This window comes from Hyperolius riggenbachi, chromosome 11 (assembly GCF_040937935.1).
Source record: "Hyperolius riggenbachi isolate aHypRig1 chromosome 11, aHypRig1.pri, whole genome shotgun sequence".
NCBI lineage: Eukaryota > Metazoa > Chordata > Amphibia > Anura > Hyperoliidae > Hyperolius > Hyperolius riggenbachi.
Genome location: NC_090656.1, coordinates 106,723,329 through 106,739,995, shown reverse-complemented (window position 1 = coordinate 106,739,995; position 16,667 = coordinate 106,723,329). Strand labels below are relative to the sequence as shown.

Sequence of the window (16,667 nt, the reverse complement as noted above, 5' to 3'; positions counted from 1 at the left end):
TCATGGCGCCCTGTGTTCACGCCTCCTGTATGTGACTGGTTGAGTGGGGATGCGGATGGACCTTCTGCCACGCCCCCAGTCAGCGCCTCTCCAGTTGGTCTCTGTACGACGTCATCCCGCTCCTTTCCTATTGGCCAGCGGCGATTACCAACCCAGGTGACCTAGCCTGACCAATCAGAGGCGCCCAAATACGATCTGCGGGTAAATTACCTTTTCTAGTGGGCTAGCGATTACGCAAATGGGACGGTTTGGTCATTTGTATGTGCGCATATTGATCAAGAGCTATTCTGGAGTGGAATTAGGCTTTTGTGGACTAGAAACTGGTTATATGGTAGGTATGGCACTGGCCCCTCATTGGTGGGCAAAATGACTGATGGTTAAATGGACCAATGGATATATCTCAAAGGTGGGCAGGTATGTCAGGTGACTTCAGCTCCTCCTCTAGGTCCTAGTGTCTGTATAAAAGGATCAGTTTGAGGAAGCTGTCCGTTTGGCTGCTATCATATAGCCATGACGCTATTTTGATGTACTGAAATGATATGATTGTACATATTTTTGCATCTTAGCACGTTTTGCACTCAGCACTTATGTATAGTTCCCTTGAAAAAGCTTCCTTCGGGAGGTGAAACATGTCGGGTTTTTGGTGGGGGTAGTGTTATTTATGTATCTTAGATCTGTTAGGAAGACTTGGAGGTCTCTCATACAGGAGCTCTTTATCCATTCAATTATATTAGTCTTCTCAGCATTTATTCAGTCATCATGTTTTTATCTTTTGTAGTGCTCTAATTTTAACGAGTATTCAATAAAAGTATAAGTTTTAGTCCCAGCCAGGGATATTATTGTGTATTAGTAGCCAGTCAGGTTCTGTGTTTTGAATTTTAAAAGACGACTGAAATGAGAGGGATATGGAGGCTGCCATATTTATTCCTTTTTACACAATACCAGTTACCTGGCTATTTGGCTGATCTTCTGCCTTTAATACTTTTAGTCAGACTAAAACTAGTCCTAGGTAAGAGTACTTGTAGAAGGTACAGACAGGGACAAAGAACATCTATCAGGCCCCAGGCAACATAACTGTGGGAACATGTAAGAGTGATGTGCAGGTACTATGCAGGAGAATTAGGCTATTCTTCCTCTATTACACATTCTTCATGTACAATCTGAACCAGGTTTATGGGTGATAGAAAACACCTCTGATCAATGTGCACAACATTCTCAGTGGATTTCCTGCAGCTCTGTGGGGAGTGCATATGCAGAGTATAGTACTACTGTGTAACAAAGAAACCTGAGAGATAAATTAAAGTTTTATACATACCTCAGCTCCAGCCCCCTTCAGGCTAATTAGTCCCTCGCTGTCCTCCTCCGCCACAAGGATCTTTTGGCTATGAGTCCAGGTACTTAAACCAGTCGGGCGTAGTGCGCATGCACAAACCTCGCCGCTGGTAGCTTACCACACTGACGCAGCACTATTGTGTAGGTGCAGAATGCTCCTGGCTGTGGAAGGCTGGAAGCGGCACGTGGCCGGACTGCACTGACTGGCTGAATTACCGGGAATCATAGCAGAAGATCCAGGTGGAGGAGGACAGCGAGGGACTGATTAACCTGAAGGGGGCTGGAGGAAGCCCCAGGTATGTATAAACAAAACAAAAAAAACCCACTTCTTTTCATCCGTCTCAGGCACCCTTTAATTCGTAGTCACCAAACCAAATTTTAACATATCAAATTATTTGATTTCATGAGCAAAGGGAGTGCATAAATTTGCATAAACCAGCATCAGTGCAGAATTATTTCCATCTCATTGACCATCTATTAGTGACACGGCTCATCAGGCTTTATTCTTACAGCATAGATGTTATTTAGTGTGTGAGTGTGTGTGTGTGAGTGTGTGTGTGTGAGTGTGAGTGTGTGTGAGTGAGTGTGTGTGAGTGTGAGTGTGTGAGTGTGAGTGTGTGTGAGTGTGTGTGTGAGAGTGTGTGTGTGAGTGTGTGTGTGAGAGTGTGTGTGTGAGTGTGTGTGTGTGAGAGTGTGTGTGTGAGAGTGTGTGTGTGAGAGTGTGTGTGTGAGAGTGTGTGTGTGAGAGTGTGTGTGTGAGAGTGTGTGTGTGAGAGTGTGTGTGTGAGAGTGTGTGTGTGAGTGTGTGTGTGAGTGTGTGTGTGAGTGTGTGTGTGAGTGTGTGTGTGAGTGTGTGTGTGAGTGTGTGTGTGTGTGTGTGTGAGTGTGTGTGTGAGTGTGTGTGTGAGTGTGAGTGTGTGTGTGAGTGTGTGTGTGAGTGTGTGTGTGTGAGTGTGTGTGTGTGAGTGTGTGTGTGAGTGTGTGTGAGTGTGTGAGTGTGAGTGTGTGTGTGTGAGTGTGAGTGTGTGTGTGAGAGTGTGTGAGGTTACGGCCAGAACCCGAAGTGTGGCCACTTTGCGTTCTGGCCGACCAATGTGCGAACTGGCCGCTGCGCTGCGGCCAATGTTAGAAATGGAATGTTTCCCCTCGCAAGATTAATGTGTTTTCTGGCAGTCTCTGGCCAAATGTTGCAAAAAGTTAGGCAATTTAATAAAATGAAGCCGGCGGCTTCCGTTCTCTCTCCTCCCCAATACTAGCAGCCTGATGGGGGGGTGAGACATGTGTCCCCCAGAGTCGTTCATCCCTGTTTGGATGTCTGGTCTCCATGCGGCTCTTTGTTTGATCTTGTGGTGGTCTGCCCTGGCTTTATATTTGACCAGATGAGTTTCTACCTTGTATTCCAACTGTGCAGATGTTCACTATATATTTAAAGCCTGAAGAAGGGTTACCAACAAATCGATGTTGCCTTTTTTTCAATCAATTATATGCACTTTTTTACGTGATTAAAGAATTTGTGTATATATTTTTGCACCTTTTTGCAAATAAAAAAGAAAAAGTAATTTTTCAATTTTTGATCTTCCGTGTCTTTGGTATATCCCTGATTATTTAGACTTTGTTGCAGTATGCTGGCGTGCAGCACTGTAATGCACTGCATGCAGTACTTTACCGCAAAAACCTGCACATTTAACTGAATCTGTAGCCATTAAAAAAAAAACAAAAAAAAAACAAACCAGATACTCGCCTACGGAGAGGTAAGGCTCTGTGTCCTACAGAGCCTTCCCGTTCTCTTGCTGGTCTCCTCGTTCCACCGCAGGCGCGTTTGAATATCCCACCGCGGGAAACTTTGGCAGTCTTCGGGAGCACTCGGGCATTTGAAGACCAGCAGTTCTGGAATGTTCTGGAATGTGCGAGAGAGGGCGTTTGCGCGTGAACATTAAGTCTTCAGAAGTCTGAGTGCTTCTAAAAACTGCCGAAGTCTCCCCAACCAGGAAGAGGTCATGAACTGCTAACGAGGGAGCCTGCGGGGGAACGCAGACACCGGGAAAGGACCGGGAAGGCTCTATAGGTCCAAAAGCCTTCCCTCTCCTTAGGTGGGTATCTTTATTTTGAAAAACACTTCAGACTCCCCTTCACAGTAAGGCTAGGTCCACACTAGGTCCCTTGCAGATCGGATTCATTTTAAATGGATCAGTTTTTCTAAACTTTTTTTTTCCCTTCCTCCCGTTTTTCCTAAAAATGCTTTTTTATAGCATATGTTTCCAGTCCGTGGAAACGTATGCCCAGCAATGGGGGAGAGGCAGCCACCATGCTGGAGGGATACAGCAGGCAGGACGGGTAGCAGCGGTCGTCAGGGAGGGTGTGTGCAACGCGCGGATAATGTGCAGCGCTGCATTCCTGCTGTTACAGAGAAGGCAATGCCCACTGTGAACCAAGCATTTGCAGGTGGTCCTGTGCCAAACTTTTGCACCTTTGGCAAGACCGTGAGCAACAACAACAATCGCCTCCCCCACATAAATACAAGGCAAAAGTTTTCACTTTTTAGTCATTGCTTGCCATTTGTACATGTTCAAACATACTACGGATTGCAAGATTAGCACTCATTCTGATCCATCTCCAATGCTCACACAACGCCCATTTAGAGCACCACAATAATAAGTTGTGCATGTACTCTAACATCAGAATTAAAGTGGATCAGAGAAGAAAAATTAACTATGACAAGTAACTTGTCTATATACCTTCTCTAAAGTTTAGATATTTTACACAGCAAATCTAGCTGCAAACAGCTTCAACAGTTTCATGTTTATTTATTCCTGTGATACAATGACTGCGGCCATGTTTTGTCACATTACACATAGGCAAGCTGCAACTGCATCTCCAGCCCTCCGCTCACTCCCCTCTCCTGCTCCCTCCTCCCCTCTGCCTCTGAAATCTCTGGCTAGTAACCTCCCCCTCCTTCTGCCCAGCCTGAGCTCCCATAAGCCCTTGCTACATGGGACTGAGTGCCAAGGCTCTCTGAAAAAGTTGTGGGCGAGGCTTGTTAAGTTTATAGGGAATTGAAGTATTAAAACAAAACAAGAAAGTATTTGGCTTGAGGAATGCCCTATAAACTATATAAAAAGGAACAATTACGCAATTAGTAAAAGTTTCTCGGGTCCACTTTAAATCTCATTCATTAAATCAAAAAAATGCTCACGAAAGTCACTGTTCAATACTGTATATGACACCTCTTTATACAAGGTGATCATTTCGTTCAAAATACCTGCAAAGTATTTATGGAAAGCACATAATTTATCAGGTGACATGTTTAAAGGGACTCCGAGCACCTCTCATGGGCATGCCTTTAAAGAGAAACTCTGACCAAGAATTGAACTTTATCCCAATCAGTAGCTGATACCCCCTTTTACATGAGAAATCTATTCCTTTTCACAAACAGACCATCAGAGGGCGCTGTATGACTGGTATTGTGGTGAAACCCCTCCCACAAGAAACTGAGGACAGTGGTAGTCCTGGAGGTTTCCTGTCTGTGAACCTTGTTGCATTGTGGGAAATAGCTGTTTACAGGTGTTTTCAACTGCCAAAAAAGCATGCAGCAGCTACATTACCTGCCAACAGTAAAAATGTCACCATGTGATAAATGTCAGAATGTAAATGAGGGATTTAAAAGATTTTACAATGGGCAAACACTGACTAAATCATTTATACATAATTATTGTAAAAATGAAGCACTTTTTTTTATTACATTATTTTCAATGGAGTTCCTCTAAGACTCTGACCAGTACTGCAAAGTACTTAAAGCGGATCCGAGATGAAAAACTAACTATAAGAAGTAACTTGTCTATATATCTTATCTAAAGTTTAGATAGTTTAAACAGCAAATCTAGCTGCAAACAGCTTCAATAGAACATAATTATTTCTTCCTGTGATACGACAGCAGCCATGTTTGTAAACATTACAAACAGGCAAGCTTATCCGCATCTTGAGCACTCAGCCTGTGAAAAAAAAAAAAAAAAAACCTACCCTCCTCTCTTCTGCCTCTGAAATCTCTGGCTAGAAATACCTCCATCTCCTCCTTCCCAGACTGAGCTCCCATGAGCCCTTGCTACTGTCTGAAAATGCCTTGGCTCTCTGAAAACCTGTGGGCGAGGCTTGTTTAGTTTATAGGGAATAAGAGTTAGAACAAAAGTATTTGGCTTGAGGAATGCCCTATAAACAATAGGAAAGGAACACACTTATGTAAGGAGTAAAAGTTAATTGCGGATCCACTTTAAGGATGCATACCCTTCTGTAGCTTGTGCTCCTTTCATTTGATGCCTGAATCGCCAAATAGTTTTCTACACCAAATAGTTTTCACACAATTAAATTTAAAAATGGTGGCTGCCATGTTGGCTATGTTAAAACTTTCAAGTCACTCCTGTCTTCTGTTAGAGAAGTGCATCACTAAATGAAGCAGGAAGAGGAAGTGACACGCATGGCCATTGCAAGAGGCTCCTGCATAGCACAACTTTGTTGGAAGTCATCTGGCTTAACCACCCTGGTGTTCTATTAAGATCGCCAGGGCGGCTGCGGGAGGGTTTTTTTTAAATAAAAAAAAAAGCTATTTCATGCAGCCAACTGAAAGTTGGCTGCATGAAAGCCCACTAGAGGGCGCTCCAGAGGCGTTCTTCTGATCGCCTCCGGCAGCCAAAAGTAACACGGAAGGCCGCAATGAGCGGCCTTCCGTGTTTTGCTTACTTCGTCGCCATGGCGACGAGCGGAGTGACATCATGGACGTCAGCCGACGTCCTGACGTCAGCCGCCTCAGATCCAGCCCTTAGCGCTGGCCGGAACTATTTGTTCCGGCTGCGCAGTGCTCAGGCGGCTGGGGGGACCTTCTTTCACCGCTGCTCGCGGCGGATCGCCGCAGAGCGGCGGCGATCAGGCAGCACACGCGGCTGGCAAAGTGCCGGCTGCGTGTGCTGCTCTTTATTTCATCAAAATCGGCCCAGCAGGGCCTGAGCGGCACCCTCTGGCGGTAATGGACGAGCTGAGCTCGTCCATACCGCTAAGGTGGTTAAAGGCATGCCAATGAGAGGTGCTTGGAGCCCCTTTAACTTTTTCAATTGGTTGGTAATGAACAGGTCACATGTTAACCTCATGTGTATGCTAACCGTACAAGTAGCCAATTTCCCATCAGATCGACGGGTGGAAGTGATAATTTCCGTCACGTCTGATCTGCTCCTGATCAGGAAAAGAATAGATTTTCATGTTTACTGCATAAAATAGATCCCATTCTCAATGTGGAGCAGATCTGATGGAAATCATCAATTCAACCTATGCACTGTGTGTACCAGAAATTTAAGTACGAGCTGATTACCGAATAGATAGTGCAGGGGAGAACACTGCACTATCTGCACCCGGCTAGTTTTGGTGAGCACCCGGCTGTCATCAGTTCACCTTCTTCTCTACTGTAAGCAGAGTTGAGCAGAAAAGCGCCGGCCTTGCATTCTCATCTCGCCCCACCCGGCTCCTTTTTCATGCCACCCGGTTGGATAAAAAATTCTGGGGAGAACACAAGTGTGCTTACCCATTAATTATCCTTGCAGGAAAAAAATTTTTTAATGCACATCTGTCAGCAGAGTTGCTAAGAAGGATCCCCCTCTTCACCTGGTCTCTGAACTAATCGTAATCACCTATTACTTCACCACAGTAACAATGTGACAGTTTGAGGTATTTGTATAGCTACAAAAATAGAATCAATAGGGTGGCTGAATTGGCGCATTGCATGCGCCTGTTCAGATCAGAAGCAGGGATACAAGTTTTTAATTTTTGACGCACAGTCATATCCAATCAGCTTCCAGCTGTTTTGGGGCACATTGGATCAAAACTGGTAATCGAGGTGAGGGATTGACAGCTGCATGGCATCAAGTGGTGCAATGAAGAAGACCCCACATCAAGAACGAGATCCTTTCATTATGCCGCAACACTGCCAGCAAATGAGCAGCTGGAAAAATGGCATTTTCTGACAGACTTCACAGAGGATAGTATTATTTATTGTATTTATAAAGCGCCAACATATTACGCAGCGCTGGACAATAAATATATACAAAGATGACAAACATAGCAAGGTTATACAACATAGATCAAAGTTATACAATACAAGATGCATGATCATGTATTGTTTTCTGTTATATGAACTACCATTGTTATTAACACAGAAGTCCTGTACAGTTGAAACAAGATAAAATGTGGCAACATTAACAAAATACGGTACTTATCCGTTAGCCGGTCGCATCCGGCAGGTGGTGACAAAACTCCACCAGAGTTACATCTTTCCCTACTATCCATGGCGGCCTGGAGGGGGAATAATAATTAGCGCCACCTGCCGGATGCGCCCGGCTAACGGATAAGTACCCAAAATAGTCCTTACATACATAAATCATATATAGCCTCCCCCAACCCCAAATAAATAGAAAGGCACTCTCCACCCCACCCCCCCCCCCCACCAACACCTTCTTGGTTAAGGGCACCCCTCATCTCTATAAGGGTTGGGGCCCACTAAAGCCGCTGTTGCAGAGTTGCCAACAGTGGAACCCTAGAATGGCAGCTCAACTTTGCAATCACAAAAGCGCTGCATGCAGCATTTCTGAAGCAATCACATTGAAAGACTGCAGGGGGAAAATCACATTCCAATCTCAACAGAAACATGGTGCTGCAGTGTTCTCCCCAGGCTCTTTTAGCCAGGTGCTCCACCCGGCTAGTTTTGATGAGCACCAGACTGTCATTGGCTCACCTCCTCCTTTACTATAAGCAGTCACGCACAGAAGGACCGGCCCTGCATTCTTATATTGCTCCACCCAGCTACTTTTTCATGCCACCCGAATGGAAATTTTTTGGGGGGGGAGAACACTGCTGAACTGTAACCACTTTGCGGCTGCAGAAAAATCACTCGTAGTGGGCCTGGGCCTAACTACAGTGGTGTTCCGCGTTAACCTGGGTACACTTTTCCCAGAATGGCAAACGCTAAAAACAGAAACTGCATGCATTTTCCATTTTTGAGCTTATGTTTTTAAAATGGTGATGGCCTGTATTTGCTACAGGAACCCAATTAATCAGAAGTTTCCAACAGTAGGTGATGTTTTCGTAGTATTATTGTGCTTTCTATTTACCATGCTGTGGGTGCAATATAGTCAAAGCTGATATTTTAGCCCCTTCCCCTTTAAAGGACCACTGTCACACAAATCTTAAAATGTAAAATATAAACACATACAAATAAGTATATTTCTTCCACAGTAAAATGAGCTATACTTTTCTTTCATATGTTGCTGTAGTAGAAATCTGACATTACCAACATGTTTTGGGCTAGTCAATCTCTCCACAGGGGATTCTCAGCAGGGCCTTTTTACTGTTTTTAAAGATACTCCCTGAAAAAGACTTATACAAAGATGCCAGCCTGCCTCACTCTTCAAAGTACACTTTTGTGGCAGTTGAACGGAGCAACTGCCATTCACTATTTTCTTTTTAAAATAAAATCCTGAGAATCCCCCATGAGTTGGGCTAGTCCAAAACCTGTCAGTTCTGTCAGATTTCTACTGCTTACTGTAAGTGACAGCAACATAGGAGAAAAGTAATTTATGGTTCATTTTACTCATATATGCACTTCTTATCTGTATATGTTTATATATATATATATATATATATATATATTAAGATTTTCACGACAGTTGTCCTTTAAATGTGAGTGGCTTTCATGCAGCAATAGCTAAACATGTAGTGGCCACAGACTACTAGTGGCAAGCTGAACCCAGACCGGAGGCCTGCAAGCAGCAGTGAGAGGAGTAGGCCATCATGGATGGACGGTGACCTGTGACCCAGCAGGGGGGGGGGGGTCTCTGTCAGCACAGCACAGAGCCCAGGAGGAGTTCGGGGCACAGCAGAGGAAAGAGCCACAGCACCCCAGCCAGGAGCTGCGTTACAAGAAGCCCTCCCCTCCCTTCCTCCATAGCCAGCAGTAGCAGCACCAGCCTGCGCCCCTCAGAGGACAAGTTCCCCGCTGCTTACCCCCCGCCCCGCACCCGCGACTCCCCCACATGCTCGCGCCTCAACCTCCAAATACAAACAACTCATAGTTTACCTGTCGCGGAAAACAACCTAATCCAGTCAGGCGGGAAAATTGCTCAGCACTATAGGCGACTTTTCAAGATGGTGGACATATCAACTCTTCCAAACCTCCCCCATCCTCCTTCAGGTGACAGCAATAGCCAATCGCAAACGCAGCCTCGGCCTTAAGTTTATAAGGGAACGCGCCGATTGGCTGACGAGGCTGTCACTCACTTTAGCCCGCCTTATTGTGCACGAAAGTGTACTGCGATTGGACAATCCAGCCGCCCGTCTACGAAGTTGCGCTGCGAATGCGAAGGCGGCGGGATTGGCTGGCGTTCCCTCAGAGTCAAACTTCAACCCTGCCAATAGTGGGCTAGGACTTGTGCGGCTACAGCCGCCAAGCCCTTAGCAACAGCCTGACGTCAAACAGATCGACGTGTGAAAGACCCAATCACCCTCCAGAAACGTTGTGCTTCTTTGGCCAGTAGCTGAGCTCGGTTAGCTGTGGGGAAGGACCAATCAGAGCACTTTTAGGGGTGGACTGTGTCGCCCTGTTTCGGGGCAGAAGTGAAGGGGGATGGTTAGAATCTCCTTTTTGCCGCTTGGATAGTCACTTGTTGGTTTCTTCTCGTTCTATTAGGATTTTTTATAACGTGTTGATTTCACAGAGATGCATATTTGCAGCAACGTCAGAACACGTTTTTCTTGTGTCACTGTAGCGCTCATACTTGCAACCGGCAACATTAGTCAGTGGTGATGTTGAGGATATGGCGTCACAGTTGTCTCCATAGATACCGTAGTTTAGGATGTGACTGCGGGGAATTAGCTCAAATGGTAGAGCGCTCGCTTAGCATGCGAGAGGTAGCGGGATCGATGCCCGCATTCTCCAATGCTTTTTATTTAGTAGAGTAACTTTTTTATATAGCTCCATGTCACCAACAAAACTATTATTTAATTTAACAGCTCCAAGGGTGAACTTAAAGAGGAACTTTAACCAATGATTGAACTTCATTCTAATCAGTATCTTATTCCCCTTTTCCCATGAGAAATCTTTACCTTTTCTCCAAAAGATCATCTGTATGGCTGATATTGTGGTGAAACCTCTCCCACAGCGTTATGTCATGACCATGGTCCTGACAGTTTGTTGTCTGTTAACCTCATTGCATTGTGGGAAATAACGTCTGTTTCCAACTGCCAAGCAAGCAGTATCTCCTGTACATTAGAGATGGGAAGTTCGGATCTTTTCAATGATCCGGATGATTCGAATCGGATCATTGAAGAGATCCGGATCTTTGATCCGAATCTCGGATCATTTTACTACCGGAAGCATTCAGGGGTGAAGTGAACAGCAGGACAGGTCTGTGGACAGGAGAAGGGGAGGGGGGTGGACACACAGAGAAGGGGAGAAGATGGACAGAGGGCAGGGAGTGGACAGAGAAGGGAGGAGGGACGAGCAGAGAGCAGAAATGTTTGCACGTAATACCCACATGCTGAAGTCATATGCTTTACATATATTTCACCTATATGTTCATCTGTACACTTTGAAAGAAAAGGTCGCACAGTGAAAGAAAGCATTCCCAGAAGATAAGTGCAGCTGTTTAGTGCCGAGTGCAGGATTATATTGCCTTTCAATCACAGTGTCTGCAAAGTTACTGAGCTGTTCTGAGCCAAAAGCTTCCCATGTGTTCACTGTGCAGCACTACGGAACAGCCAGCCTATAATGGGCAGCACATTGCAGCCAGTATGTGTGCTCTACACATATCTGGCAGTGGCACCCATGTCCCCTCTCTCTCATCTACCTGTGGCTGTGCAAGGCTGCCTCCCTTCCAACAGAGCGATCCATCTCTGCTCTGCTTCCAAGACCCCGCTGCCCGCTGAGAGGGGGCGTGTCGCTCCTGGCCCCGCCCCTTTTGCAATCCGAATCACTCATTTTGATGATTCGGATGATCGACTCATAAAATAGATTCGGATCAAAGATCCGAATCGTTCATGATCCGGACAACACTACTGTACATAGAACTCTCAGTAATGAACATTCTGTACAGATCACCTGGCAGAACTAATCGCAAATTCTTTCTGTTTTAAAGAGACACTGAAGCGAAAAAAATGATGATATTATGATTTGTATGTGTAGCACAGCTAAGAAATAAAACATTAAGATCAGATACATCAGTGTAATTGTTTCCAGTACAGGAAGTCTGTACCTCTGGGTGTTTCAAGGCCTTCTCCATAGAGCCAAATTCAGAATCCATGCCATGCACTGATGAGGATAAACCAATATGAAACAGTCTGTATGCATGTTGGATTATTATGGCTCTGTACAAATTAACAAGCTGACACATCATTGCATTCCCGCGGTTCTGGAGGTGTATTTAGCTTCTAAGGGCAACAATAGTTAATTTGCATATATCCAGCAGTGATGCACTGGGAGACCTCTTAGTGCTCAGTCCAACCTGAATTATCGCAAATTCTTTCCGTTTTAAGGAAGCAAACTTTTGTTACCCCTGACAGAACTAAAGATTTCACCACCTTTGATACATTTGCTAAAGCAAATCAGGCAGAGGAAAGATTTTAGAATGGGCAAGCACTAACTAAATAATCTATAAACAAATACTATATTGTAAAAAAAAAAAAAGCAATTTTATTAATTAGGTTATTTTCACTACTTTTTCTCTTTAAAGGCAAGAGTTCTACTCTTGCCTTTAAAGAGAAAAAGTAGTGAAAATAACATAATTTGCCTAAAAGACGGAAGAAGTTTCTGGATCCTCTAGAGCAGTGCTGTCCAACTTTATGGTATAGAGGGCAATTTTTTTCCCACACTTCATGGTGGAAGGCTGATTTAATAAATAGGCTTCCTGCTAGTCCACACCCCCCTTGACAAAATACACACAATCTCTATGATACTCATAATCTGGCAGTGGTTTCCACTAAAATGCACTTAATCTTGCAGCATTTTCCCCCAAAAATACACATAGTCTGGCAGTGGTTTGCCCTAAAAATGTTCTGTGTTTGTTAAAAATACACATAATCTGGCAGTGGTTTACCTCCAAAATATACAATCTGGCAGCGTTCCTTCCCCCCCTCCCAAAAAAAAAATACACATAATCTGGCAGTGGTTTACCCCCAAAATACACATAATCTGTCAAAGGTTTCCCCAAAATTATGCATACATTGGCATTGGGTTTCCCACAGAATATACATAATCTAGCAGTATTACCCCCAAAATCACATAATATGGCGTTTCTCTCAAAATACACAAAAATATCAATGTGTTTCCCCTAAAATACACATAATCTGGCATGTACTGTACCTCAAAATACACGTAATTACAATGGTTTTTTCCCAAAATACACAATCTGGCAGAGGTTTCCCCCCAAAAATACCCATAAATTAGCAGCAGGTTTCCCACAAAATATACAGTACATAATCTAGCAGTGTTACCTCCAAAATACACATATTCTGGGATTTCTCTCAAAATACACAAAATATCAATGTGTTTCCCCCAAAATACACATAATCTGACATTTCCCTAAAAATACGCGTAATCTTACAGTGGTATCTCCCACAAATACACATAATCTTACTTTACAACCCCCCAAAAACTCCTAAAAAAACATACCAGCCAGAGTTCTCCCCCAACAAAACAATAAGCAGAGTTCTCCTTTAATAAAACGAGCATTCCCCCTCCCTCTGATATCCCTGGTGTGCGTGCTGGTAATGTACCTGTGTGGTGAGTACATAACTGTGTGGCAGGTTTCTCCCACAATACACATACATAGGCAGCGGTTTCCCCAAAAAATAATCTGGCAGCAGTTTATCCACAAAATACACGATCTGGGAGCAGTTTCCCCCAAAAAATACACATAATCTGGCAGCGGTTTCCCCCAAAAATATACATAAATTGGCAGTGGATTCCCATTTTTATAGTAAGATGGATAACAAATATATTGTTTTTAAATAGTGCATTTGTGCCACTAACTAGCAACAGGGATGGTCAATGAGATGAAAAGTTGTCGGCCCCCGCTCCACCATGCTGGCCACTCAGTCTGGTTCCCGCTGAACATTGCTCCCCTGCACTCCACCAACAAACTGCAGGTCTTCACCCTGCAGGGTGCAGACCTGAAGCAGGGCTACACCCCTACCCTACTCCATGGACTGACTGCTAGGCATTGGACTTGCTGTTGAGCACCGCAGATGGCAGCTTCACTCACACAGAACTCAAACTACCCCTCTGGTCCTACTCCACCCCCCCCCCCCCCATCCTCCATTTTATTTACTAATCAAATATTGATTATGTGTATTGTTTACTAATGTACCTTTCCTGTTTTGCTATATTGTACTTTCTCTGACCTTGTATGTGCCAAAACCAATTCCAGGTACAACCCCCATTGTACTTGGCAAAATAAATCTGATTCTGAAAATCATTCAGAGCTGATTTCAAGTTTATGTATCTTAAACACTTACCAATAGTCTAGTTTTATCCTGTATACAGTCACACAAAATTTGCATCAAGTTGGAATTATGAACATGAGTTTTGTTTAATCTACAGCCCTAGTTTTTACAACTTATACAACTATAATGTAAGTCATTGATTAAACAATCAAGATTTTCCATTCCATTTTAACTAAAAACGTAAAGTGTACCTGAGATGTTAAAAAGAAAAAAATATACATAAAAAAATATATACATGCCTGGGGCTTCCTCCCGCTACCTGCAGGCTAAATGGTCCCTCACCGCATTCCCAGGCTGCCTGGATCCTCCGCTAGGCGGTCTGGTAATTCCGCCAATTGGGGCAGGCGCAGTCCAGAGGCATGCATTCTCCCGTCTTGCTCCAATGGCCCGAGAGCGTTCTGCGCCTGTGCAGTAGTACTGTGCAAGCGCAGAATGCTCCCGATTCGCGGAGGTAGTGAAGGAGGCTGGAGGAAGCCCCAGGTATGTATAATTTTTTTTAACATCTCAGGTTTACTTTGAAAATAAATTATTGGGTCATTTTTGTTTCAACAGAGATTATTGTACAATACCGAATGCTTGGACTTGTGTAAACAGACAGCAGAGCTGTACACTTATAGCTTTGTACACACTCTGGAAAGATCTCAGCTGAAAATGTAAACAGAGTTGCCTGAAAATCTAATGCAAGTACAATTGTCCCACGAGGTAACCCTGTGGAGATATATTGGGGTGCTGATGATGTTAGGAATACAGGAACATATTTCTTTCATTTTTCTGTCTACTAGTCTGCTAACAGCTAGGCTGGCTCTTGAAGGTGTCACCTAGCTCCAGAAAACGGTTAATGGGAGCCTGTATGTACATGTAAATTCTGTATGCCTGTTACAAGCAATTCTGGCTTTGGGGAAAGCTGTGTGTACTATAGGACAATAGGAAGGGCTTTTGAGTCTGTATGCAGTTCCTCTGAGAGTGGGTAACTGCTAATTGGGTTGTCTGCATAGGTTCTGAACTCTTTGACATGGAGACACCCAATTGTCCCAAAAGACAATCGGACTAATTGAATCTGCCAACTTCATAGGCTATCAGGAAACTCGGTAATTTACATAGCACAGCCTGATGCAATGTTGAAAAGCCTCACTACAATCTTTTGATGTATAGACTTTTTACCTGCAGGAATGTTGAGGAAGCGTTAATCAATTGTCACCTGCCGTGGGGGAAGTCGTTTTTGATGATCTGAGAACTGAGACAGGAAAGGATATGACGCACGTTATGTAGGAAATTGAATTATTCCTGGATATGGACATGTGAGTGGCCTCAGGCCATCCAGGGGACTATATAATCCCAGCTTGGGACTGTCACAAATCGTAGTTCTTGGAAGTAGTCCACACGGCTAGAACTAACCTGGTTCCTGACCAGAAGTGCGTACCCCCGCAACAACGCCAGATCGATACGCTGGTACGTTTATTTCCCCGTTTATTTTGGTAAGCAAAATCGCTTTGTGTGTATTTTTGTAACTTTTATCTTGTAACTTTTTTACTTTGTTTTTTGTACATCTTCTGTATATATTATTTTCTGTATTGTTCTATGTTTTTATGGAATATTAAATTGTTATTTAATAAGCTTGACTTCTGCGGTACTAAACTAACACTCATAGGGCTTGATTCACAAAGCGGTGCAAAGTGTTTGCACGCCTGTGAAAAGCCCTTTATCACGCCTAAACTCAGTTTAGGCGTGATAAGAAGAAACTCGCGCGATCTCCCGTGCGCAAAGTTTTGCGCGCGTAGCACACCGCGCTGCGCGCGCAGTGTACCATGCTTCGCGCGCAGCGTCCATTGAGCCCTATGGGACTTTGCGCGCGCAGCGCGGTGCGCTACGCGCGCAAAACTTTGCGCGCGGGAGCTTCGCGCGAAGAGCAGCACAAATCGGTGATAACTCAGCTTTGCACGGCTTATCACGCCTAAAGTCTTTTAGGCGTGATAACTGAGTTATCACCGCATTTGTGAATCAGGGCCATAGCCTAGAGGAGACTGTAGTGTAGCTGCGTATAAGTCCGTGCCTAATTGTATGTTTGAGCAACACTACCATATGAAATTGTAATTGCATTGTGTGTATGGGGCACTTCTGTGTTCGACAGCCGGGGGGGAGTCTAACAGTATCGTTCGGAACGACTGTTAGTGGGTTTGCTGCACGACAGTGTAACTTGCATTACAAATCATTGTCTGATTGTGCTGTGTTACTGTACAACTGTACTGTGTGTGTGGGTGCGTGGTGTTCTCGTATTCAGCCTAAGCGCAAAGCTGACCCAAATACGAAAATGCAGATTGCGTGTTTAGCCCTCGACAGCTGAGGGGACGTGTCTAGCAACGCTAGTGGTGGCAGTGGGAAGTGTTTGAGGGGTTCCAGCCTTGTTTGTAGCTTAAATAAGGCTGTTCCCCGCTTAATCTGATCAAACCCGCAGTCGGGAACCGTATACGCAGGCGTGCCGCGGGCCGGTTCCTGACAGAATTGGTGGCAGCGGTGGGATCGTTTAGTACATTAGTACGTAGTTTAGCTCGCTATTCTGAGTACTAAAGGCTTGAAGCTTGCTAGAAGCAACTAGCCTACAGAAGTCTACTCAGTGTAGAATCTATATACGTTTTTTTTTTTGTTCAAAGATACACACTTGGTCCTTTGCTTTCCCTTCCCCCCTTTTTTCTTTTTCTTTTTTGCAACACGATGGCTCAGAAAGCATCGAGCTATGCAAGGCAAAACAAAGAGATACTACTCAACCTGTGTGAGCACAAAGGCATCGAGACGGTGAGCGGCCAGAC

General features: G+C 44.4%; 1 protein-coding gene and 1 non-coding gene across 10 annotated transcripts in view; one reads left to right on the top strand and one right to left on the bottom strand.

Moving 5' to 3' along the window:
- Positions 1-10,553, bottom strand: part of PPP6R3 (protein phosphatase 6 regulatory subunit 3) — a 148,169-nt gene extending 137,616 nt beyond the window's left edge. For 6 of the 9 annotated variants that reach the window (XM_068260878.1, XM_068260879.1, XM_068260877.1 and 3 more), the window contains exon 1: positions 9,443-9,588. The gene's annotated coding sequence lies outside the window, so the exon portion shown is untranslated. Of the gene's footprint in view, positions 1-9,442; positions 9,589-10,467 lie in introns of those variants that run through there. The other 3 variants (XM_068260881.1, XM_068260885.1, XM_068260880.1) reach the window with 2 other exon arrangements.
- TRNAA-AGC (transfer RNA alanine (anticodon AGC)) lies at positions 10,228-10,300 on the top strand. The gene has a single exon. It is a non-coding gene; the product is annotated as a tRNA-Ala (tRNA).
- Positions 10,554-16,667: the final 6,114 nt, after the last annotated feature.